The following is a 24,765-nucleotide window of genomic DNA, read 5'->3' on the forward strand; positions in this document are numbered from 1 at the left end:
TCAATATCTAGAGACAGCCCGGGATTTCACCTGTCTCTCATCTAACACGACTCTTTCATGTGACTTTTATTTCCATATTTGAGTTTCTCCTGCCCCAGTGTTTCTTGTTTGTAATTGTTTAATGTAACATCTTGTTTGACATTTATGTCTTGGAGTCCCGCTTGGATATAAAGACCTTTTGTTCATGAACCTCTGCACCTGTCACCTACACTAGTACAACATGTCAAATGTAGACCTATTCCAATAAAAACAGCCATTTTCACCATGTCTCTAGCACCGTACAACCACCTGTTCAATCTGCTAATCATCATCACTAAAGTAAGCTAATTATGATATTCTGCGTTTGTCAGGTTTTTTCCTCCCAAATTTGGTGAAATCCAATGTTGTGTTTAAGGCACCGCTTCATATCAGAAACTCTCAGTGGACTTGGGACAGCTGATATTATTCCGAAGCGAGAATATGTAAGGCATCCGTATTCTCTTACTAAACCTTCAAACCCTGATGGTGCTGGTCAGTTACTGCTAATCCGCAACGAGTTGAACTCTGGTTTGGAAACGTTACAGGTAACTGTGGGGCTGTGACTATTTATATTGACTCACCATTGTTGTTTCTGTTGATTTTGTTCATGAAATGTGCTCTCAATACTGTTCAAACTTGTTTACTTCACTAAATTCATAATTGAATGCAGTGAGAGGGGGAAAAAAAAGTATCCCCTGCTGATATTGTACGTTAGCCCACTGACAAAGAAATGATCAGTCTATAATTTTAATGGTAGGTTTATTTGAACAGTGAGAGACAGAATAACAACGACGGAAATCCATAAAAACGCATGTCATAAATAAGTATTTGACCCCTCTGCAAAACATGACTTAGTACTTGGTGGCAAAACCCTTGTTGGCAATCACAGAGGTCAGACGATTCCTGTAGTTGGCCACCAAGTTTGCACACATCTCAGGAGGGATTTTGTCCCACTCCTCTTTGCAGATCTTCTCCAAGTCATTAAGGTTTTGGGGCTTACATTTTGCTATTCAAACCTTCAGCTCCCTGCACAGATTTTCTATGGGATTAAGGTCTGGAGACTGGCTAGGCCACTCCAGGACCTTAATGTGCTTCTTCCTGAGCCACTCCTTTGTTGCCTTGGCTGTGTGTTTTGGGTCATTGTCATGCTGGAAGACCCATCCATGACCCATTTTCAATGCCCTGGCTGAGTCCATCATCCCTTTGATGTGATGAAGTTGTCCTGTCCCCTAAGCAGAAAAACACCCCCAAAGCATAATGTTTCCACCTCCATGTTTGATGGTGCAAGGCGCTGCAGGATTTCAGTCCTTCAAGGCGTAATGTGTCACCAATTGTTTTCTTGGTGACTATGGTCCCAGCTGCCTTGAGATCATTGACAAGATCCTCCTCTGTAGTTCTGGGCTGAATCCTCACCGTTTTCATGATCATTGCAACTCCACGAGGTGAGATCTTGCATGGAGCCCCAGACCAAGGGAGATTGACAGTTCTTTTGTGTTTCTTCCATTTGCTAATAATTGCACCAACTGTTGTAACTTTCTCACCAAGCTGCTTGGCGATGGTCTTGTATCCCATTCCAGCCTTGTGTAGGTCTACAATCTTGTCCCTGACATCCTTGGACAGCTCTTTGGTCTTTGCCATGGTGGAGAGTTTGGAATCTCATTGATTGATTGCTTTTGTGGACAGCTGTCTTTAATACAGGTAACAAGCAGAGATTAGGGGAACTCCCTTTAAGAGTGTGCACCTAATCTCAGCTCGTTACCTGTATAAAAGACACCTGGGAGACAGAAATCTTTCTGATTGAGAGGGGATCAAATACTTATTTCACTCATTAAATTGCAAATAAATTTATAACAAACGTACAAAATCAGCAGTGTATCAAATACTTTTTCTCCCCACTGTAAATATGTACCTAAAGTTTTATATATATATATATTTTTTCCTTTCCCCTCTTTTCTCCATTTTCCTCACTCACTTAACAAGATAACGTGGCTGTCTTTCAGGGTCAGCATCCAGGCATCCCCTGTACCTCCTTTGCCTTTCTGCAGCTCTTAATGCTGCAACTCCCTATAAAATGCATGCTGTCCGTATTTACTTGTTTAACAACATAAAAAAAATTATAATGATGAATTCTAACATATATTGATAGCAGTAATTAACTTGACTCATTTCTTTATATGTCTTCATGTCCATCTTGTGTCAAAATGTCCACCCTGTTACAATGCAAGGCATAACAGGGTGGACGACGGCGGACATTTTTAGCTAATGATGGCATGTGCTCCTCCTGTGGTGAAGAACATGCTAGCACATGGTTATCACTTGAGAAAGAAAATACTTTATTTATCAAACATATTCAATGTTAAAATTGTAATCCTTTCCATTTCAAATTAGCATAACAGAGTGAATGTGTCTCGCTTTACACCATACATTAAATGTTCTAAAACATTTTTAAAAATAGGTAAAATTATACTTACTTTGCTTTTCATGGTTGGCCTCCCAAGTCCATTATTTTACAGATTTTTCATCAGCATACCAGGGTGCACAGTAAATTAAGTGGCACAAGAAAATGAATTTTTTTTATAATAAAAAATGGAGGAATCTCAATACATCATGTGTAGTGTTAGAAATCGGCGGTTTCGTATAGTGGTCACATAATGTAGAACCCGTATCAAATCGAGGGAGAAGTTCGCTCACGTTTATTGGAAAATTGTGTACATTCATATTGTAATTGTTAATGCTCAGATTCCACAGTAGTTTGATTATTAGATAATTATTATTAAAAAGATTGAAATATTTTGGATTTTTAAAATGATATTTCTACCTGAAGGTGACTGAAAATGGTTGGGGACATGGCAATTCAGCTAGGATTAACTGACAACGAAGTATTTAATATAAATGTAATTTACATTGAGATACAAGTTTAATTTTATAGTAGATGGTGTTTAAAAAGTGCATAATTTCATAAAGTCATTTATAAAAAAATAAAAACATTTTGCTGAAGATATGTAGCACTTAATAATGGGGACACAAAAGGCACTGGATTGTAGGACTGACCCATCTGCATTTTCTGTTTCTAATTTCTATTGTTCATGCGTTTGTATAGTTTGTTTGTGTATTTAATGTGCTAGACAATTCAACTTGCTTTACCTTACTTTTCCTTAGTTACTCAGGCTATACTATCGACATACTTAAATGGTAAATATAATTTTGATGCCTGGCATCTTGATTAGCTAACAGGTCTTAAATTGACAAGTGAGAGTATTAAAAAAACAAACAGTGGTCCTGGGTCAGGCAGTTACCCTAATGGTGGCAGAAGTTGCTCTAGCTTCTTAAGGGCTCTAGGCTGAGACCTGAAAAAGGGTTCCGTAACTGCGCTTATTAACCTCGTGAAAGAGGTTAAATAGCCGTTTCAGGCTATAATTAATGCTGAAAGCTGTCAATTCAGAGGTTGATGATCGCCACACCCTCATTAATTACGGTTGTGTCATATAAATAATGACCAGTGACCAGAAGTCCCGGTTTGCCTGGGATTGTCCTGGTTTCAAGCTGGGTGTCCCGGGTCCCGACAAATATCTATAAAACACTAAAAGGTCGCGGTTTCCGACATTCACTGCCAAATTGTCCCGGTTTCCACACACGAGTCGGAGCCAAACAAACAACTTTGAACCGCGTAGCAAAGCATCAATTGTCATCAAATCTCAAAGTGCTCCACCATCCACAAGCACGCATGATGACCAAAATGTGAGCATAAGCGGATACATGTGCGCGTGCATTAACGTGCGGTAACTAAAGGCTCCCGGTTTGGGGGTTTGAAAATGTGGTCACACTAAAATAATGACAGGTGCAGCGCGTTCTCGCATCCACGGCTTTATAAAATACTTATGTATTGCTTTCATGTGATGAAGGACTATACAGGCAGAAATTAAACTGAAAAACATGAAACTGTTGATCATATTTCTCCTCCAGGTAATTTCTCTACCTGGTATTAAGATATCCAGATATCTATATCCGCCTGCTCAGTTACAGACATAGCATGGGCAGGATAGGCTATACAAATGGGACTTTGGTGACCCAAACAAACCAGTTATTTGTTTGAAATAACCTGAACATGTTGGGACTGAATGCACAAGCTGGGCTCAGGGGCATACCTAAGTTATTTTACATACTAAAGGTGCTGAGACTTCCTCACTAATGGTATTAGTGTGGTGAGATGATTTCAGGGTTTTCTGTGATGTACAAACCGAGTAATAAGTTTGAATCTAATGTATCCTTATTATGTTTATAATTATAAACAGTTCTTTCTAACATGTTCACTTGTCTTTGTGATGATTCAGGAAAATGTTGGCATGCCAGGGACTTCAACTCCTGGACAAGATCCTTGGCCCTATTGAGGAATGTGCTGGTTTCATTGCCAGAGAAGACAGACATGAGGATTTATTTAATTTCCTCCTTCAATGAAGGCCTATACTTTTTCAGGCCATCCAGAGTGATCTGAAAGACAGAGAGAGAATAACATTCAGTAATACAACCTCGTTTTATTAAGTCCATCCTAGATAAAAATGCTAGATGTTTTCATACCTTTCTAGTGAACTGCATAGATAGGTGACGCTCAACCTGCAGTTCATTGTGGAGCTCCTTTTCCATTTTCTCCAGGTTGTGGCACCTCTGTACATCCCAGGTCTGTGAATCAACCCAATTGTTTATGTTTTAACATTGATTCACATTAAACCAAGTCAATAGCAATAGTTTTTACCAGTTCAGCTACGTATGGCTTAATTGGATCTGTCTTTGCTGCTTCTTCTTGACACCTTCAGGTCTGAGCACATTTACTTCTGCACTGGCTGAGGACCACAGCCTCCATAATGCAACTGTTCTGTAAAATAATAATGTCTATTTTACAGATCATTTTACAGATAATTTGTAATGGATTACAATAATTTGTATAATACATTATTCATCCTTCATTCATTCATTCATCTTCTTCCGCTTCATCCGGGGCCGGGTCGCGGGGGAAGCAGTCTAAGCAGAGATGCCCAGACTTCCCTCTCCCCAGACACTTCCTCCAGCTCTTCCGGGGGGACACTGAGGTGTTCCCAGGCCAGCCGGGAGACATAGTCCCTCCAGCGTGTCCTAGGTCTTCCCGGGGTCTCCTCCCGGTGGGACGGGACCGGAGCACCTTCCCAGGAAGGCGTTCCGGAGGCATCCGAAACAGATGCCCAAGCCACCTCAGCTGACCCCTCTCGATGTGGAGGAGCAGCGGCTCTACTCCGAGCTCCTCCCGGGTGACCGAGCTTCTCACCCTAAGGGATCGCCCAGCCACCCTGCGGAGAAAGCTCATTTCGGCCACCTGTATTCGGGATCTTGTCCTTTCGGTCATGAACCAAAGCTCATGACCATAGGTGAGAGTAGGAACGTAGATTGACCGGTAAATTGAGAGCTTCGCCTTGCGGCTCAGCTCTTTCTTCACCACGACAGACCGATACATCGACCGCATTACTGCAGAAGCTGCACCGATCCGTCTGTCAATCTCCCGTTCCATCCTTCCCTCACTCGTGAACAAGACCCCTAGATACTTAAACTCCTCCACTTGAGGCAGGCACTCTCCACCAACATGAAGTGGGCAAGCCACCCTTTTCCGACTGAGGACCATGGCCTCGGATTTGGAGGTACTGATTCTCATCCCCACCGCTTCACACTCGGCTGCAAACCGTCCCAGCGCATGCTGAAGGTCCTGGTTTGAAGGGGCCAACACGACAACATCATCCGCAAAGTGCAAAGACGAAATCGTGTTGTCCCCAAACCTGACACCCTCCTGCCCCTGGCTGCGCCTAGAAGTTCTGTCCATAAAAATTATGAACAGAACCGGCGACAAAGGGTAGCCCTGCCAGAGTCCAACATGCACTGGGAACAAGTCTGACTTACTGCCGGCAATGCGGACCAAGCTCCTGCTTCGGTCGTACAGGGACCTGACAGCCCTTAGCAAAGGACCCAGGACCCCATATTCCCGAAGCACCCTCCACAGGACACCGCGAAGGACACAGTCGAATGCCTTCTCCAAATCCACAAAACACATGTGGACTGGTTGGGCAAACTCCCATGAATCCTCCAACACCCCGTAGAGGGTATAGAGCTGGTCCAGTGTTCCACGGCCCGGACGAAAACCACACTGTTCCTCCTGAATCCGAGGTTCTACTATCGACCGTATTCTCCTCTCCAGAACCCTGGCATAGACTTTCCCAGGGAGGCTGAGAAGTGTGATCCCCCTATAGTTGGAACACACCCTCCGGTCCCCCTTCTTAAAAAGAGGGACCACCACCCCGGTCTGCCATCCCAAAGGCAGTTCAGTGACCCCATATGGGCATTTTCAATGATTATCAGAATTTGAGGGGGGAGAAAATGGATGTGGAAGAAAATCATTTTTTTTTAAATTATTTTACACATTTAAAACCGTTCAACTTGTAGTTATTCTGAACCCTTGGGGGTATCCACATGTAATGTAAATGTAATGTAAATGTAATGTAAAACCAAAATTTGTGCACTTGCATTTTAAAACATTTCAAAAGTATCCCTCTTGTTTTACCTTTACAAGACACTTGGTCTCTAACCAACTCTCTTCTTAACTCACTCAGGAAGCAGCCCAGGTACTTTTCCTATTATGTCTGGATTATTGCAACTCATTCTTGTTGGGGCTCCCAACGTGTGCCACCAAACCCCTGCAACTTATTCAGAATTCAGCAGCCTGCCTGGTGTTCAACCTTCCCAAGTTCTCCTATGACACCTGCTCCTTCTCACTCCACACTGGCTTCCAGTTGAAGCTTGATTCTGTGCTTATGGTTCTTGTCTTTGGAGCAACAAGAGGACCTTCCCCTCCCTACCTTCAGGGAAACCACAACCATACATCCCTCCCTGGGCTCTTCATGCAGACACATCTGGGTTCTTGGACGTCCCACCCCTTTGGGGCTGTTCCCCGATCCACAACGTCAAAACTCGTATCTGTCCCTTGGAGGCTAGGATGGCAGAGTCAATTCTGGATTCGGTTGGCACTTGTTTTTGAATTCTAAAACACGACACCACATATTATCCAGAGTTTGGATTAATGAATAATTGACCATTTAATATAAAACCCGAATTTCTAAACCTAAGTTATGTGGCAGCTCTATTTATTTCTGTTCCGTTCACAGCTGATCAAGATAGTCATTGCTGATCTACACATCTGTATATCTCTTAAATTGTTGAAAATTATTATTTATTATATTTGAGCTGAATTGTGTTACACATTATTATTTTTGTACAATTCTGTAAATCATAGTTTGTTTATGTTGTAAAATGTTATGCTTACAGAAGGAATTTTCAGGTGAGTATGAATTAAATCAGCCATCTTTAACCAACTGCCTTCTTATTCCCTCACTTTTTCAGATTGTAGCAGACTCACATTATAACATGTACCATACGTCTGAAAATGCTGCTAAAATGAAGGTTGCCCTTTATCACTGATCTTCCTCTTTTATACAGATCAGTTCATGATTGTACCACCAGAGGTCGCCACTATCTCACGTGAGTGAGATGTAGGTAGGCAATATTTTAACAGTTCAGTCAATGGCATCCATGCAACAGCACTCTATCAATAGTCTGGACCCTCCACAGTCTCCACAGCCCTTCAGACTGCTTCCTCTGGCGCAACATGTAAAACAACAGTTGAACAACTGCTCTGCCTAAAGAATTTAAAACATGGATGTCATTAAATTCATGCACTGCTCAACATCAAAGCTAGTTTTAAACACAAGGCAAAATGCATGTTAGCATTGAGTTGGCATCTAATTGTAATTCTGGGACCTTTGTGACCCCAAGATCATTGGCGATTGGGTTACAGATTTTTTAAGTTTCTATAAAGAATTGTAACAATTCAACCTGAATTAAATGTTAATTGTTTACTAATTCAAAATAATAATAAGGACCATGTTATGCTCATGTGTTATGTTTGTGGTATTGTGATCTAGGTCAATCTTTGCCCCCAGTCACCAATGATGTCTGGATCAGTACTAGTGCTATGTAGTTGTTGAAGTGACTTTCCCCTTTTTATCTTTGATTTGTACTGGTCTCATCTTGTCATCTTTTCTTATTCACAGAGACAGTTGTTGGAGCTGTGATGGGTTATTGAAAATCTAATGTTGAATGACGAAAGGTCAAACTTGTCACATTCTCTGCCTCATGTTCATATTTTTACATCACTGTATATATCTTTCTTTTACTTAGTTTTACAGCTTCATATTGTATATATTTTTAATTATTGGACATAAAACATACAAAGTACAAATAGTACAGACACATCATTTTATCCCACTTTTAATGCCCTATCTTATTGAAATACCTCTACCCCTTCCCCTTGAACAAAAAAAAGTATTTAAATATATATAGATATGTACATCACTTGAAAAAGACTGTTGCACCATCCGTTTGCTTGCAGTTACAGCAATCACACTAACTTATCACCGGTTAACTGTCTATATTCTTGCATGAAATGTATAATAGACAGTTGTGGTCTTTGTTTCCTGTTCCAGGACTTGTAGCGGTTAAGTTGAGAAGGTCTTACTAGTTGAGATAGAACAAGGACTCAGACACTCAGAACACATCTGCTTTATTTAGCATCAGTACACTGCAGTCTGTGGTGGTTTGGTTTGTGCAGCGCAGGGAACTCATAGACTAATCAGATACATGGCTGTTTTTAACAGGGTTTTCTGATAATGGTTGATCGGTGATTGAAATGAATCACTATGAAACGCTCTTGTGACGCTTGTCCCTCTAGGAGGGCCACTCTGACAGCACTGTTATTCTTAGTTGATACAAAATGTATGTGTTATTACATGAATTACATGGAAAATAAAGAAGTCCATCATTTTCGCTTGCAATGTTTATAGCCTAAACAAAGACTAATAGTTAAATTGGAGTCTGCATCAATGGGGCTGTGGAATCTGAGCATTAACAATTACAATGTGAATGTACATTTCATTGTAGGTGAATGTGCCTAGATAATGAGAACAACAGAAACCTCTCTGTTTAGATTATCTCTACTAACCCCAGGAATGTTTACATTGACCATTTGGCATGGGGGTAACTGTCTTGGAAACCTGATCTCTTGGAAAAACTTTCTAATGCTGCAATAAATAATATAATTTCTCTCTACCTTGACAAACGGGCATGCGATAATTATTACAACCACTATACGAAACGGTCGAATTCTAACAGGGCCCAAGTCCTCTACCAGGTCTTTACTGAGTTTTTACCTCATGATCACCATTTTTATTTCTCTGGTGTTCTGTTAATTCTTAGGAGCATTTAAGTCTTAGGAGTACATTGGACAGGACCTTGGGACTTACTGACCAGAGTCGTGGCTGTCCCTGCCCAGGGTCCACCTGTTTGTGTTGCACTTTTAGCAGGTTGTCTATGTAGCTGATCTGGATTTTGACTAAAGACTCTGGGCACAGCTCATTTGTGTTTGTTAATCAGTTGGTCATCTAAACATGCAATATTGATATAGTTATTCACTGTTGTATCCATAATTAGAACCTAACATACTTGAATCTTACTTAATTAGGGGCCAGATTTTTCAGACCTTTGGTTTTTAACAATATTGAACATGTGTGTATTTTAATTCACTTGTGTTTTTTGTTGAGATAATTCTGCAGAGTTTGGAAAAAATTGCTTGGTATAGATTGTAAGTGGGATGTTCAATAAAGTAACAAACGGCCCATTTAGTCTGCCTCCAGACAGTGCTGTGACTGTTGAACAGGACCGGTTCTAGGCATAATCGACATAAGCGGCCCCGGACTGATAAGTGAGAGGGGGCACCAAATCAAATTTTGTTTAGGGCCCCCGCAAAGGCTAGAGCCGGCACTCCTGTTGGATTTCAGTACCAGTCAAAGGTTTTCACACACCTACTAATTTAAGGGAATTTCTTAATTTTTGCTATTTTGCCCTTTGTAGAATAATAGTGAAGACATCAACTTTGTAAGTCTGATCACAGGAGTTAATGCAGATTTACAACGTTGGGGTAGTCTATCTTCCTCCTTAATTAGGAGTCTTGTGTTATTTTGGCCATTTCTGAGTACAGTATATCTGATTTTGCCTTTAAAACTACATAAAAAATGTTTACCGTACTAATGTTTGGAATCTTCTTTTGCCAACACAACATCACCCCTATGACCTGACAATTAGTTTTTCACTTTGACATACTGTAAAAACATACTTGACCCAAAAACACCCCAAAACACAAAATCAGATTTGAAAAATGATACATTTTCCGGCCATTCTTCTCAGTTTCATTATATGACAAAGAATGACGAATATATTAAAATAAATGCAACGCCTGTTCCATCCCATCTTGCATTCTTTTACGCATGCGTAAATATGATTTTTATATCAAATGTAAATTATCCTGATCTCTGTTTTTACTTGATCTATCAACATAAAACACAAACTAGCATGGAGTTTCAAGCCAACACTTTCGACAGAAGTGGACTGCAGCGCTCAACGTGACTTCATTTTTATGCTTCGACATTTTAAAACGGTCTTGTTTTAATTAAGTGTGGTCTGGCCCAGACTTGTGAAGTAGAACAGAAAGGCACTGGATTTAAAAGCATCCTTGCTCACTTTGCCAGGTAGGCTCTCATCTCCCCTGGGATGTCCTCTCTTCAATGCCTTTTGGGGGCGGAGTCACTGGTTTATATTTGTTCTCCGTTTCTGTTCTTGTGGCAAGGGTGTGAACGCTGATAAAGGTGTACTCACTTTTGTTGCCAGCGGTTTAGACATTAATGGCTGTGTGTTGAGTTATTTTGAGAGGACAGCAAATGTACACTGTTATACAAGCTGTACACTCACTACTTTACATTGTAGCAAAGGGTTATTTCATCAGTGTTGTCACATGAAAAGATATAATCAAATATTTAAAAAAATGTAAGGGGTGTACTCACTTTTTGTGAGATACTGTATATTGTTGTGCGACATGGTGGATAAATATTTCTGAGAGACAAAAATTGGAACTGAGCAATTGCTAGCGAGACTGACGATAAACTTTACACTGCCAAAACTATTTTATGGCACAACAATGTTCATTTGTCTTTCCTTCATGAATGACATTGATACAGTCACAATCAATATAGTTGTCATTAAATGACTTTTTCATCTAGCGAAAAGATAAGATATTTGTGGAAACCCCTCCTCTTTTACTGTGCAAGGGGTTGTGGTCTAGGTCTATATTACCCAAAATAGCATGCACTGATGCATACAGGTGCTGGTCATAAAATTTGAATATCATCAAAAAGTTGATTTATTTCAGTAATTCCATTCAAAAAGTGAAACTTGTATATTATATTAACTCATTACACACAGACTGATATATTTCAAATGTTTATTTATTTTAATTGTGATGATTATAACTGACAACTAATGAAAATCCCCAATTCAGTATATCTGAAAATTTGAATATTACTTAAGATCAATACAAAAAAATGATTTTTAGAACTGTTGGCCAACTGAAAAGTATGAACATGAAAAGTATGAGCATGTACAGCACTCAATACTTAGTTGGGACTCCTTTTGCCTGAATTACTGCAGCAATGCGGCGTGGCATGGAGTCGATCAGTCTGCGGCACTGCTCAGGTGTTATGAGAGCCCAGGTTGCTCTGATAGTGGCCTTCAGCTCTTCTGCATTGTTGGGTCTGGCAGATTTTCTATAGGGTTAAAGTCAGGCGAGTTGGCTGGCCAATTAAGAACAGTGATACCGTGGTCCTTAAACCAGGTACTGGTAGCTTTGGCACTGTGTGCAGGTGCCAAGTCCTGTTGGAAAATGAAATCTGCATCTCCATAAAGTTGGTCAGCAGCAGGAAGCATGAAGTGCTCTAAAACATCCTGGTAGACGGCTGCGGTGACCTTGGACCTCTGAAAACATAGTGGACCAACACCAACACCAACACCAACACCAACACCAACACCAACACCAACACCAACACCAACACCAACACCAACACCAACAATGCAAAATGTACTTTCATCAGAGAACATGACTTTGGACCACTCAGCAGCAGTCCAGTCCTTTTTGTCTTTAGCCCAGGCAAGACACTTCTGACGCTGTGTCTTGTTCAAGAGTGGCTTGACACAAGGAATGCAACAACTGAAACCCATGTCTTACATACGTCTGTGCGTGGTGGTTCTTGAAGCACTGACTCCAGCTGCAGTCCAGTCTTTATGAATCTCCCCCACATTTCTGAATGGGTTTTGTTTCACAAACCTCTAAAGGGTGCGGTTATCCCTATTGCTTGTACACTTTTTTCTACCACATCTTTTCCTTCCCTTTGCCTCTCTATTAATGTGCTTGGACACAGAGCTCTGTGAACAGCCAGCCTTTTTAGCAATTACCTTTTGTGTCTTGCCCTCCTTGTGCAAGGTGTCAATGGTCGTCTTTTGGGCAGCTGTCAAGTCAGCAGTCTTCCCCATGATTGTTTTGCCTACAGAACTAGACTGAGAGACAATTTAAAGGCCTTTGCAGGTGTTTTGGGATAATTAGCTGATTAGAGTGTGGCACTTCAATATTGAACCTTTTCACAATATTCAAATTTTTTGAGATACTGAATTTGGGGATTTTCATTAGTTGTCAGTTATAATCATCAAAATTAAATGAAATAAACACTTGAAATATATCAGTTTGTGTGAAATGAATGTATACATTATACAAGTTTCACTTTTTGAATGGAATTACTGAAATAAATAAACTTTTTGATGATTGTATAATTTTATGACCAGCACCTGTACATTCAGTACAGCCCACTGTGTTCCCCTCCTATGCATGGTTAGTCTACATGTCTCACCAGCTTTCTGTGAACTTCGGCTTAGAAAGATAAGATGTTTACTTTTTGATGATATTTTAATTTTAGGAACAGCACCTGTACTTGTACAAAAATCCACCAGAAATAGCACACATTAATTGGTTGTTACCTTTAAATTCTATTGTACACGTACATGAGGCAAAAATAAACCCCAAGTTCAGCCGTTGATATTGGCTGTCCCTTTTTCTTCAATTTGTCTCCGGTCTGTATAAAAAGCACATTTCCAATAAACTTCCTCTGTTGTAATACTGTGGTCACTGATGACTTTCCCAACCACAATGTGAAACCATCTAAGATAGCTTAATGGAAAATAATTTACAGGAAACGTTAGTTCAATTTGGACAGCGACAGAGCCGCAATAAGTTACATCTATATAGCTTCTCCACTGTTCCTAACTATAGATATCCAATTTATAAGGTCTCCTAAGAGAGTTTTATTTAAATGTTCTCTCTAATGAACCGATTTTTAAATTGTGTGTTTTTTTGTCCGATGAAACAAAGAATTTCTGCACAAACAATCATAAACCATCTTAACAACCACATATGTGTGCTCGTTGTCCTCACCAGAGTTTTCAACTGACGGCAGTTTGATGTTGTGACTGAGTTTAATTAGTAAATGCTCATTGTTGATGGTCACTGGCAATTTGGTGAAATGTGCTCTAAACGTATCCACAGGGGCATTGCCAGTCCAGATAGAATCTGTGACCCCCCCACTTCAAATGGTTTGTAAATTGATTTAAAAAAATGCCCCCTCAGTCATTTCATTTAGGACCCAGGCCTGTCCCAGTTTTAAATAAATATAATTGAAATTATTGCATATTGCTTTTATACATATGTTTGGTACCTTAGTAATCTTACTGTACTGGAAATATAAAACTGAAAGAAAGAAATGTTATCATGAACTCTCAGGAAGTGACAGACATTGGCCAGTTTGGAAGGTGAAAGGTGAGAGACCTTTCAATGTGTATCTGTACAAGCAGAGAGAGAGAGGGATGACACCCAGTTTATATCACTCTTTCAGACACACAGACAACACCAACACTCAGATGATCAGTCATTCTCAACCATCTTCACTTCCACTCTAACCTTTTCTTCAAAGAAGGTCCATGTGTTAGACATCACCATGAGGTCCAACCACCGCTGGTACCTGACCGGCCTGTCTCACTCCATCCTGGTTGGGCTTCTCCTCCTATTGGGCATCTACGGTAAGTTAGACAAAAAAAAACACTCATTATGAGTTCAAATTAGTTAACTTGTATTTCTTATTGATAAAGATTTAAAATGACAAAAAGGCTAAAGGATACAAAAAGGAAAAATGATGGGTGTGTAGCCTGTGCATCATCCAGGGCAGATACGTTGTAGGTTTAACAGTCTTAAAGAAGCTGTTTTCTGTCATGATGCTCTTGAACCAACTCTGTCTGCTAGATGGTAGTAGCTCTAACAGGATTCTGGTGGCTGACATTGGCGTTGATTCAGCCTGAGATTGTTGAGTTTGTAGTGGTTCTCTGGGTCAAACGGAATTTCTTCAGTCTCCAAAGGTTAAAGAGGTCATGGGTTTTCTTCACCATGGGATGCAGTCGGACTATTTCAGTGTCCTTCATTATTTCCTCTGTTATTGTAATATGTTCAAAGAAGGAGAAATAATGGGACCTAATTTCTGATATTCAAAAGCATATCCAGAAATTATTCTGGTTTATACCAATGTACATTTGAAACCGCTGGGAGTCATAGTATCAATGTTACTGTCACAGGTAAGAAAATTATTAACTGTATTTCCATTTGATTTGTTAATTTGTTAATGATGAATTCATTACTCATGGAAGCAAACTCTGCCTGCATCTAAGATCTAGTGTTTCATTTCAGAGAGTGTGGAAGGCACCACAGTTGTTAATCAGAAGAATGAAACAGGTAAGAGAGCAGATTTTAACACTTTCTCCAAGCATAGCATGCATAGCATACAAAACATAAAAGAGTTACAGAATAAATTGACCCTACAAACAAATGAAAGCCATTTGCTTCAGGTAGGCAATCAACGAGCATGCTCCCTCATTTTGCAAGAAATGGTTTCAAGGAGGACAAGTGTTCAGGGTTGTCCAGGATTAACCAATGCTGCAGAGTCCCTGTGTGCATTACATTTTACTGTTTTATCATATGAAGCAAGCTAGGCTGTTCATTAAACTAAATATACAGGGTGGTCCTTTAAACTAAGGAGTTTGTCAAATTCTTCCAATCCCTTGAAATAAACCATAACAGATGTTTGAGTAGCAAACACAAACTCTGTCGTACGAGAAACCCCAGATTATTTTTGTTGTGTCTGTATCACTAAGGCTCATTCTTAATGTTATTTATGCTATTTTAATAATTTTACTGACTATTTTATAAACACGCAGGTTGAAACATTTACATCCTGTCACTATGTGGACAAACATTTATTTAGTTTTTCAATTGTTTTTTTTTTAATTAGTTCAATTGTTTTTTTTTTATTATTTTCTGTAACAGCATGTTGATAGCCTATTAAAATCCACCTTTAGAATATGTCTATGACAGCTGTTTCTAAAGGGAAGGAACTGGTTTGACCCCTAATGGATTAACACTCAATCCACTGACAAACTGTCAAGACATGGTACAAGGCTTGGTGAGAGGACTAGCACCTTGACCAAATGCTCTGCCTTCTACCGTTTATAAATTAGAGCTTGCCCTTTACCTTTCTATTCCAGGACCACTCTTCATCACACAAAAACAGAGCAGGGCCCGAAATTTGTTTTATGTCTTTAATTCCCCCTGGGAACTGCAGACATAAACTGAAGTTGCTTTTTAGTCAGTCATTCTTTATTTCTTCAGTGTTTGGTCGCTCGGTAAGACACTATGCTCAATGTCTAAAAAGAGCAAAAGAGACTAGTAACTTTGTACAGTAAAACTTGTTAAGAGTTGTAACTTTATTTTTAGTGTTTGTAAACAAATATATATATTTAAACAATAATGCTGGAGGAAGTGTGGTAATATGGCCAATATCCAGAAGTTAAAACTGTCAAGATGCGATGTATGTAAGAACAGCTCTTAGCTGTGTAATAATGGAAATACACCACACCCCCTTGTAACTTATTGCCAAGTTATAAAGTCTCAGGTTTGAATCCTGAATACTGATTGGCTAATAGTTGTGGTATTTGAGACTGTCATCACATTGCTTTTTAGTCTACTATCTGCATTGGGAACCAATATACCACACCACCTAATTCCTTATTGTTTAAAAATACCACGGATATCAGCCAATCAAAATGTAATTCACACTGATTATAATCCGCTATAGCTTCAATTAATTCAAATGTCTGTTGGTTGTATGTTTCACCTGCTTGTAATGAATGCACACAGAACTGGTTGGTTGGATGGGGGGGTGGATCCAAGCACAGAACGCAAGACATTTATTAGGGAGGAAGGGGCAGAGCAAAGGGGACAGGCTGTAGTGAAGTGAAAGGGCAGGCAGATGGTCGGTAACTGATGAAGCAACGTAGATAGGAGGCTGAAGTACAATGGGGAAATCCAGAGAAGCGGTCAGTCGGCAGGCGAAAGTCAGGATACCAAACAGTCTTTTATGATACTTAGATCAAACTATGGAATGTTCAGGAAGAGAAGGTTCAGTAGAGTTGCAAACACAAACAATACCTCACAATTACTGACAGAAAACACAGAACTCATATATGGGGGCAAATGAGACACAGGTGCAAACGATAATAGTAAAAATAATTGGCAACATTCAAAACAATGAATGAAAACAGGGCACATTCAAGACCAAACCAAAACCAAACACAAAACCTCACACTGTCAGACATGGAAATGATGCCTTGGTTTGCCCAAGACACCACTGAGAGGCTGCCCAGGGACTGATGCTGCCTCCCTATGAAAGGAGTTTGTCTTTTGAGTTGGATTTCCCCTTCACCTCCTCTCTTTCACCTCCTCCCCGTTCTCCTCTTGTTAGTTAAATACCTATAAAGGCCCTCTTTGTCCATTCCCTGTGTCTCTCCCCGTTATACATTACATATATTTTTAATATATACCCTTCAAATTGTAGGTGTCTGTCCATCAAGACAACCAGAAATAGAGGAACAACCAGAGAGACAGGTAAAACAGAAATACACTTGATACCACTCACAATTACTTTGCTGTATATTTGCAATCTAAAGATTCTGAATGATCTTTCTATAGTTTCCATTATGTAACATGGTGGACTATTCAGGTGCTTGTCTTGTCTTGTACATTGTCTGTCTGTCCCAGGTGTGGGACATTATAATCAAGGGTGGGGTTTGAAATAACCTGAGCTTAAATACTGCTTCCTTGTTACAGAACATAGCTATACCACTGACTGAGCCAGTATCCCCACGACCAAAACCTAGTCCCCACCAAGCCCAGCAAAAGTGCTGGTCCAACTCACCGCCAGACAGTATATATGAAAACATAACTGCCAGTGACCATCTCACCTGTGCTGCAGCCAATCAGGTAGCCGCCCCTGTAGAAGATGACTGTACCGATGGCACCAGGAAGTGGTATGAGACCAACTTATAATATCAAATTAAGAGTTCTCTCTGCTGCACAAACCAAAAACCCCACATGCTGCAGCATATCCTGTGGACGCAGGTTTAAGTAAAGTGAATGTGTTCTGACTGTCCACTCTAAAAAGAACATTTTCTTAGAGTATTCTTTAAACTGGAACCCCCAATAGTTCTTCAAAATGTATGATTATAGTACAATGTATTAACCTCCTATTTTAGACCACAGACCATAAATTCAAGATCGGAGACTGAGATGGACCTTGCAAAAATGTTCTGGTCTGGAAACCATTTCTGTATTGCTCACTCAAATGTTTCTTCTAAGCGTAACTCAAAGTTAGAGAAATGTTCCCAATTACTCAAAATGTTTGTTATACTGACTTTTACTCAATAGTTTAAAATTAAAATGTTCCCAGCATGCTCTGCTTCAGGTTGCTATCTTGGAATTATTTTATTATCCTTTTTTCGCATGGACATTGAATGATTGATTCATCTTAGCTACATAAACATCAAACACATACATTTGTCTAAAATAATCCAATCATTTAGTCAAACATACAGTACAGGCCAAAAGTTTGGACACACCTTCTCATTCAATGTGTTTCCTTTATTTTCATGACTATTTACATTGTAGATTCTCACTGAAGGCATCAAAACTATGAATGAACACATGTGGAATTATGTACTTACCAAAATTGTGAAATAACTGAAAACATGTCTTATATTCTAGTTTCTTCAAAGTAGCCACCCTTTGCTCTGATTACTGCTTTGCAAACTCTTGGCATTCTCTTGATGAGCTTCAAGAGGTAGTCACCTGAAATGGTTTTCCAACAGTCTTGAAGGAGTTCTCAGAGATGCTTAGCACTTGTTGACCCTTTTGCCTTCACTCTGCCGTCCAGCTCACCCCAAACCATCTCGAGTGGGTTCAGGTCCGGTGACTGTGGAGGCCAGGTCATCTGGCGCAGCACTCCATCACTCTCCTTCTTGGTCAAATAGCCCTTACACAGCCTGGAGGTGTTTGGGGTCATTGTCTTGTTGAAAAATAAATGATGGTCCAACTAAACGTTAACCGGATGAGATGGCATGTCGCTGCAGGATGCTGTGGTAGCCACGCTGGTTCAGTATGCCTTCAAATTAGAATAAATCCCCAACAGTGTCACCAGCAAAGCACCATCACACCTCCTCCTCCATGCTTCACGGTGGGAACCAGGCACGTAGAATCCATCCGTTCACCTTTTCTGCGTCGCACAAAGACACGGCAGTTGGAACCAAAGATCTTTAATTTGGACTCATCAGACCAAAGCACAGATTTCCACTGGTCAAATGTCCATTCCTTGTGTTTCTTGGCCCAAACAAATCTTTTCTGCTTGTTGCCTCTCCTTAGCAGTTGTTTCCTAGCAGCTACTTGACCATAAAGGCCTGATTCGCGCAGTCTCCTCTTAACAGTTGTTCTAGAGATGTGTCTGCTGCTAGAACTCTGTGTGGCATTCAAGTGGTCTCTAATCTGACCTGCTGTTAACCCAAAGAAATTCCACTAATTAACCCTGACAAGGCACACCTGTGAAATTGAAAACCATTTCAGGTGACAACCTCATGAAGCTCATTGAGAAGACCAAGGGTTTGCAGCGCTATCAAAAAAGCAAAGGGTGGCTACTTTGAGGAATCTAAAATATAAGACGTGTTTTCAGTTATTTTACACTTTTTTGTCAAGTACATAATTCCATATGTGTCCATTCATAATTTTGATGCCTTCAGTGAGAATCTACAATGTAAATAGTCATGAAAATAAAGAAAACGCATTGAATGAGAAGGTGTGTCCAAACTTTTGGCCTGTACTGTATATTTTGCACCCAATACTGAAATGATTGTAACGATTATATAAACAATATTTCTGTCAGAACATGTGCTGGATGTCAATAAGAATTTTGCATTCCTTTGTAAGCCAGTGCCTTGTGGCAACTTATCAAAATACAGCACAGTGTATTTTGAGGACATTTAAAAGGAATAGTCCATGAACTAGGCAGTTTGCAATTCAAAATAAGGATTTATAGGATATATTAGGTATTCACAGTTGACTATTTCATAACAACCATTAAAGTGAACTTAGAGACAATCAATGTGTTCAATAACCATGTCTCTGTCATTAACAAATACAGTCATGGGTGGTAATTCTATAGTTCACTTGAAAGGGCAATGCATATTGGGAAATTATTTTCTTATATATTTTTATGTACAGTTAACTTGAAATATTTTTTTTTAAGTATTTTATTTATGAAGTTAATTTTTAAGTAATTACATACTTAACAAAATTAGTTAGTTGACTTAAATATTTAGATGTAATCAGTATCCACAAATGTTTTCTGAACTTGTTTGGGATCATTGGCCCTCATTCATGAAACGTGCATATGATAAAATTTGATCTTAAAATGATAGGATGATAATTTCACAGACAGAGCTGGTATTCATCAATATGATCTTTGTCCTATCCTTACGATCAAACTCATGTCCGGTTGGACACCGTGTAAACCAACATCAAGACATTAGATAATGCTTGATTCACAATAAGACCATCATTATCAGGAAAAACAACAATCATAACAGCATCAGTAACAACAACCACAATAATAACAATAATAGGAAATATAAAATACGATGAGGAAGAATATAACTCATACGTACCACAATATACACATTTTTATCACCACCGTATTAATTTATTATCTGAGTCATTCCTACAATCCATTGCCTTTTGACCTTTTAACTTTGTCCTAAACAAATGTGGTCCAGTTCAGGCCATTAAATCCTAAACGTTATGGGCAAATTATTCACACATTAAGTTTCACCAATGTCCACCCTGTTACAGGACATATGTATAACTATTAGAAATGGTTTTAATGCATCTTTATGACAATGTTCACATTTTCTATGAAATCAAGTGTCTCCCTACTAAACCATACTAATGTATGCTCATCAAAGATATTTTAAACAATAATTATGTAGGAAAACATGTTCTCTATAATAATGTCAAGCCATTTCTATCCTCTTTTTCTATAATAACATAAATTAAATGAAGTCATTTAATTTATGTTAAATAACACACATATAAATAGTTAATAAGTTGATTTGATATGCCTTTTGTAAAACCACCACTAGCTTATTCTTGTTTGGAGCAGTGCAGGGCGCCCGGTTGGAGAGCGGAAAGTTGCGTGATCGAAATACAGCCAAGCATTTATAATAATAAGTTTTTTCGAAATATATTTAAGGAATCCAATTGCAACACTTTGACATACATTTATCAAATGTATAGAGAAAATATATTTAAAATATTGGTTATCATGAATTTGGTTATCATTTTAGAATGTGTTTTTGACTGATAATTCATAAGTTTATGTTAATTTGCAGAGGAAGGATATTTAGTGATATTGTTCAGTTATAATGAAATAATTAATATGTAACAGGGTGGACTGAAGAGTAACAAGGTGGACATCACAGTATTAACTGAGGAAATATTTAATCAAAGAAAGGCATTTCATTAACATGAAAAACCAAAACAGGAACATAGATCAAACATGAAAATATAGAGACCTCTTTTGTAATAACACAAGCTGAAACGAAATTAAGAAGAATGTATCGTATCCAAAGAAGTTACAATACACTGGCATGTGGGTTACTGTGTAAATACACAGGTAATAGGGACACTTAATATGTGGGACCCAGACAAATGAAAGGGTCCCACATAAGACTAGGCATCCCCAAGCTCTATATTTACATAGCAGTTACACATTAATATGTATATTTTTATATGTAGTTTTCTTTTTCCTTTCCTCCCTGTCTTTTCTAAATTTTTCTCACTCACTTAAAAAGATAATGTGGCCGTCTTTCAGGGTCAGCATCCAGGCACACCCTGTACCTTCTTTGCCTTTCTTCAGCTCTTAATGCTGCAACTCCCTGTAAAATGCGCGCAGTCCATTTTAACAACATTTAAAAATATTTAATGATGAATTCTAACATATACTGATAGCAGTAATTAACGTCACTCAGTGCAGGAATCTCAATAAATCATATTTGATTTGAATTACATGTGTAGTTAGATAATTATTATAAAAATAATTTAAATACTATGGATTTTGTAAATGATATTTATAACAGAAGGCGATTGAAAATGTTGGGGACATGACAATTCAGCTAGGATTAACTGACAACAAAGTATTTAATATTAATTTAATTTACTCTGAGGTACATATTTAATATTATAATAGTCATAAAAGTAATTAAAAAAAACTGTTCTATACGCCGCAGTGAATGTATTGTAGGAAATGTTCAGGAGAATGGATAGAGTAATTATATGCAAAGAAATCAAGGGGCACTCTGTATTTGCAATTGTTGCTGGTGTTTTACTCCACCCATTCCATTGGCCACAATGTACCTTATATAGGCCAATGTATATTTCATATGCATTGAGTTACATTATGGCCAATGGGGTGGGCGGAGTAAAACACCAGCAACAGTTGCAAATACAGAGTGCCCCTTGACTTTTTTGCATATAATCATTCTATAGAGTCTCCTGACCATTTCCTACAATACATTCACTGCGGCGTATAGAATAATATCTTTTTTATAGGCCAATATGTATTTCATATCCATTAAGTTACATTGTGGAAAAAGAGGGTGTGGAAATATTGTGTTGCTAGATGTAGCACACTGTTCCCCATGATTAGACAGGTTTGTCTTACTCTACACATTCTCCTGGACATTTCCTACACTGCTTTCTCTGTGGAATATTCAATAGTTTATTAGTTATGAGGCAATATGTATTCCATATTCTGTCATTGGCACTGTCTGAATTTTACCCTTGGAACGTGTTTTAACACCCACTTTTTATCGAAATTACTCTTAAATATGATCATATTTGAATTGTTGTCAATGTTTTGAGAGGTACATGTTCTCAAACAATTAATAAACTCAATTTATCTCAGTTTTTAAGTAATTCGTTGGTCTCTTTTATTACACTTTCGAATCAGAGATATTTTCTGAGGTTTCATGAAAGAGGGCAATTCTCAATCTCCTGGAGGAAGTAACCAGGTGTAAGCTATAATGTCCTAGTGGAATTCATTGTAGGAAAATAGCTCCAAAGCATCAATGATAACCACCATATTTTGCTGTAGGTATGAGGTACTTTTCTGTGTATGGAAGTCCTTGTTTTGCCATCGTTCTTTAAATTTCATGACATTTTCATTTGCGTCACAATATGTTTTACAGGGAAATCTCAGGGAAAGACACAAATGTATTAATTAGCGACATCAATAATTTTATTTTGCAATTAAGCTTGCAAAAACGGGTTGCCAACTTAAGTAGTTGTAACATAGATGTGTGTACTGGCTAAAACGTGTGCACACTTTTAATTGATTTAATAGTCATAAATATTTGTATACTTGATAACTAACTTGATATTTGGAACCTTGCAACTTACGTAACACAACTACAAATGTAAAATATGCATGCACACTTGAAGATGCAAAATAAGCCTTAGTTTGTCTAAAATTTCGCTAGACCTGTGAGAACGTTTGCAAGTCGGGAAATCCACGATGGCTCTTTATCTTTAATGAACAGAGTGCATGGAATAAAATGGTTTGTGTTGTAATGAAAGTATACTGATCCCGCTAATGTTTGAGCCCAGACTATGACTCTTCGTTTGTGTTGTATATTTCTTGCATTAATTTGCCAATACAGTTAATTTTACCTAATGGCTGTAACCCAGCCGCTTATCGTTTTGATGTGTTTTCTTTTAATTAATGTAATTTGTTTGATAAAAAGTAGACTGTCTGAAATGGAAGAGAGTGTGTCATAGTTTTGTTTAAAAATAAATGTTTTACTTTGGAATTTGCAAATTCATGAATGTAATTTTTATGTATCGTAATTGAATACAACATCTCCGATCAAGTGTGTTTGTTTTAACATGCAGCAAGATTGAAAAATCTAAATCATTTGAAGATGATCATTATTGAGTGTATTATTTTATCAATAAAGAGTGATAATGTTGTTGGCACCTCATGGTTGTCTTTTGTGACTGGATGGTTTATGGGAGACAATCAAGGCGTATGTGAACAATGCAGGTTTGTTACATACATTTCCATAAACATGCATCAAGTGCCTGGGTGTTTATTATGAGTATTTGAGAGGGTGAATATCATGAGTATTGGTCTTTAAATACTAATGGATGTACTTTACATTGTTGATGATATTAGTAAACACGTCAATACAAATTAGTTGTAGTTAACATGGAATAAACATTTATCTCAGCAGAAATAAGAGAGGTAGGCAGAGGAAATATGCATGGCCCAAATACTAGAATGGTACCTTTCATCTGTTGTATTGCTGTTAGCTTTGCCTGTGGCTAGCTTCAGTGAACATTGTTCTGCTTTTGTCCTTTTCTTTATTTGCTCTGCAAAGTGCTTTAGTTTAGGTCACTCATGCTTTACTTTGACCACAACATGATACCATGTCCACAAGTGATATAAGGAACAGAAGGCAGAGGAAGGAGTAGGTAACACAATATTCCTCATAGGCCACAAGAAGATACACACATATTACTTCCCTCCTGACCTTTACAGTAGATATGTAGTCAGATGTCAGGTGTGTTCTTGATTTCTTTTGATCTTTAATAATACTTTAATAATTTGTCTGTACACAGTAGGAAATATGAAACTGAAGCAATGTTACCACGAACACTCAGGAAGTGAAACAGTCACTGGCTAGTGTTGCTTGAGAATGATGTTTCTCTGTGTGTGTGTGTGTCTTTGAAAGAAAATAAAAAAGAGATTACATTTCTCTGTCTTACTCCCATTGTACATTGTGTTTGTTCACATTTTAACTGTGATTATTGATACCCAGCTTGTATGCAACATGGTTTCAACAAGAATCAATGAGGGCCTCAGAAAAAAGAAGAAATGCATTTATCATGACTTGACAGTAACTACAATATATCCTTATTTTTCAGGAATTATAGAATGGTATTAAGATTCCTACATGACATTAGTTTCCCCATCTATGGTGCAGTCAAAGGTTGAGATAGGATGCAGCACTGCGATATAAAACATAGAGGTGGTTTCTCTAAAACCATTAGTACCTCTGCCATATTTAAATAATGTTCCCACTTCTGGATATAAAATGTCTCAAAACATGCTTAGTCCAAAAGTGTAATCTATCTAAGTTATCTTGAGACATTCACAATATGTTGCGAAAACCCATTATTTCCTCTCATTTAGTAACGTCTCCTCACACACACATCCTGAGACGTTCTTCCTAGTATTTATTTTAAAAAGCGTGTTTGGT

The 24,765-nt window shown here is 38.5% G+C and overlaps 1 long non-coding RNA gene across 1 annotated transcript in view; it reads left to right on the forward strand.

The window, feature by feature from the left end:
* Window positions 1-17,370, forward strand: part of LOC117593721 — a 39,965-nt gene extending 22,595 nt beyond the window's left edge. Inside the window, exons 2-3 of the long non-coding RNA XR_004575131.1 lie at window positions 16,959-17,008; window positions 17,231-17,370. This is a non-coding gene — a long non-coding RNA (uncharacterized LOC117593721). The remainder of the gene's footprint in view (window positions 1-16,958; window positions 17,009-17,230) is intronic.
* The last annotated feature ends 7,395 nt before the right edge of the window (window positions 17,371-24,765 follow it).

Source organism: Esox lucius, chromosome 22 (assembly GCF_011004845.1).
Source record: "Esox lucius isolate fEsoLuc1 chromosome 22, fEsoLuc1.pri, whole genome shotgun sequence".
Classification (NCBI taxonomy): domain Eukaryota; kingdom Metazoa; phylum Chordata; class Actinopteri; order Esociformes; family Esocidae; genus Esox; species Esox lucius.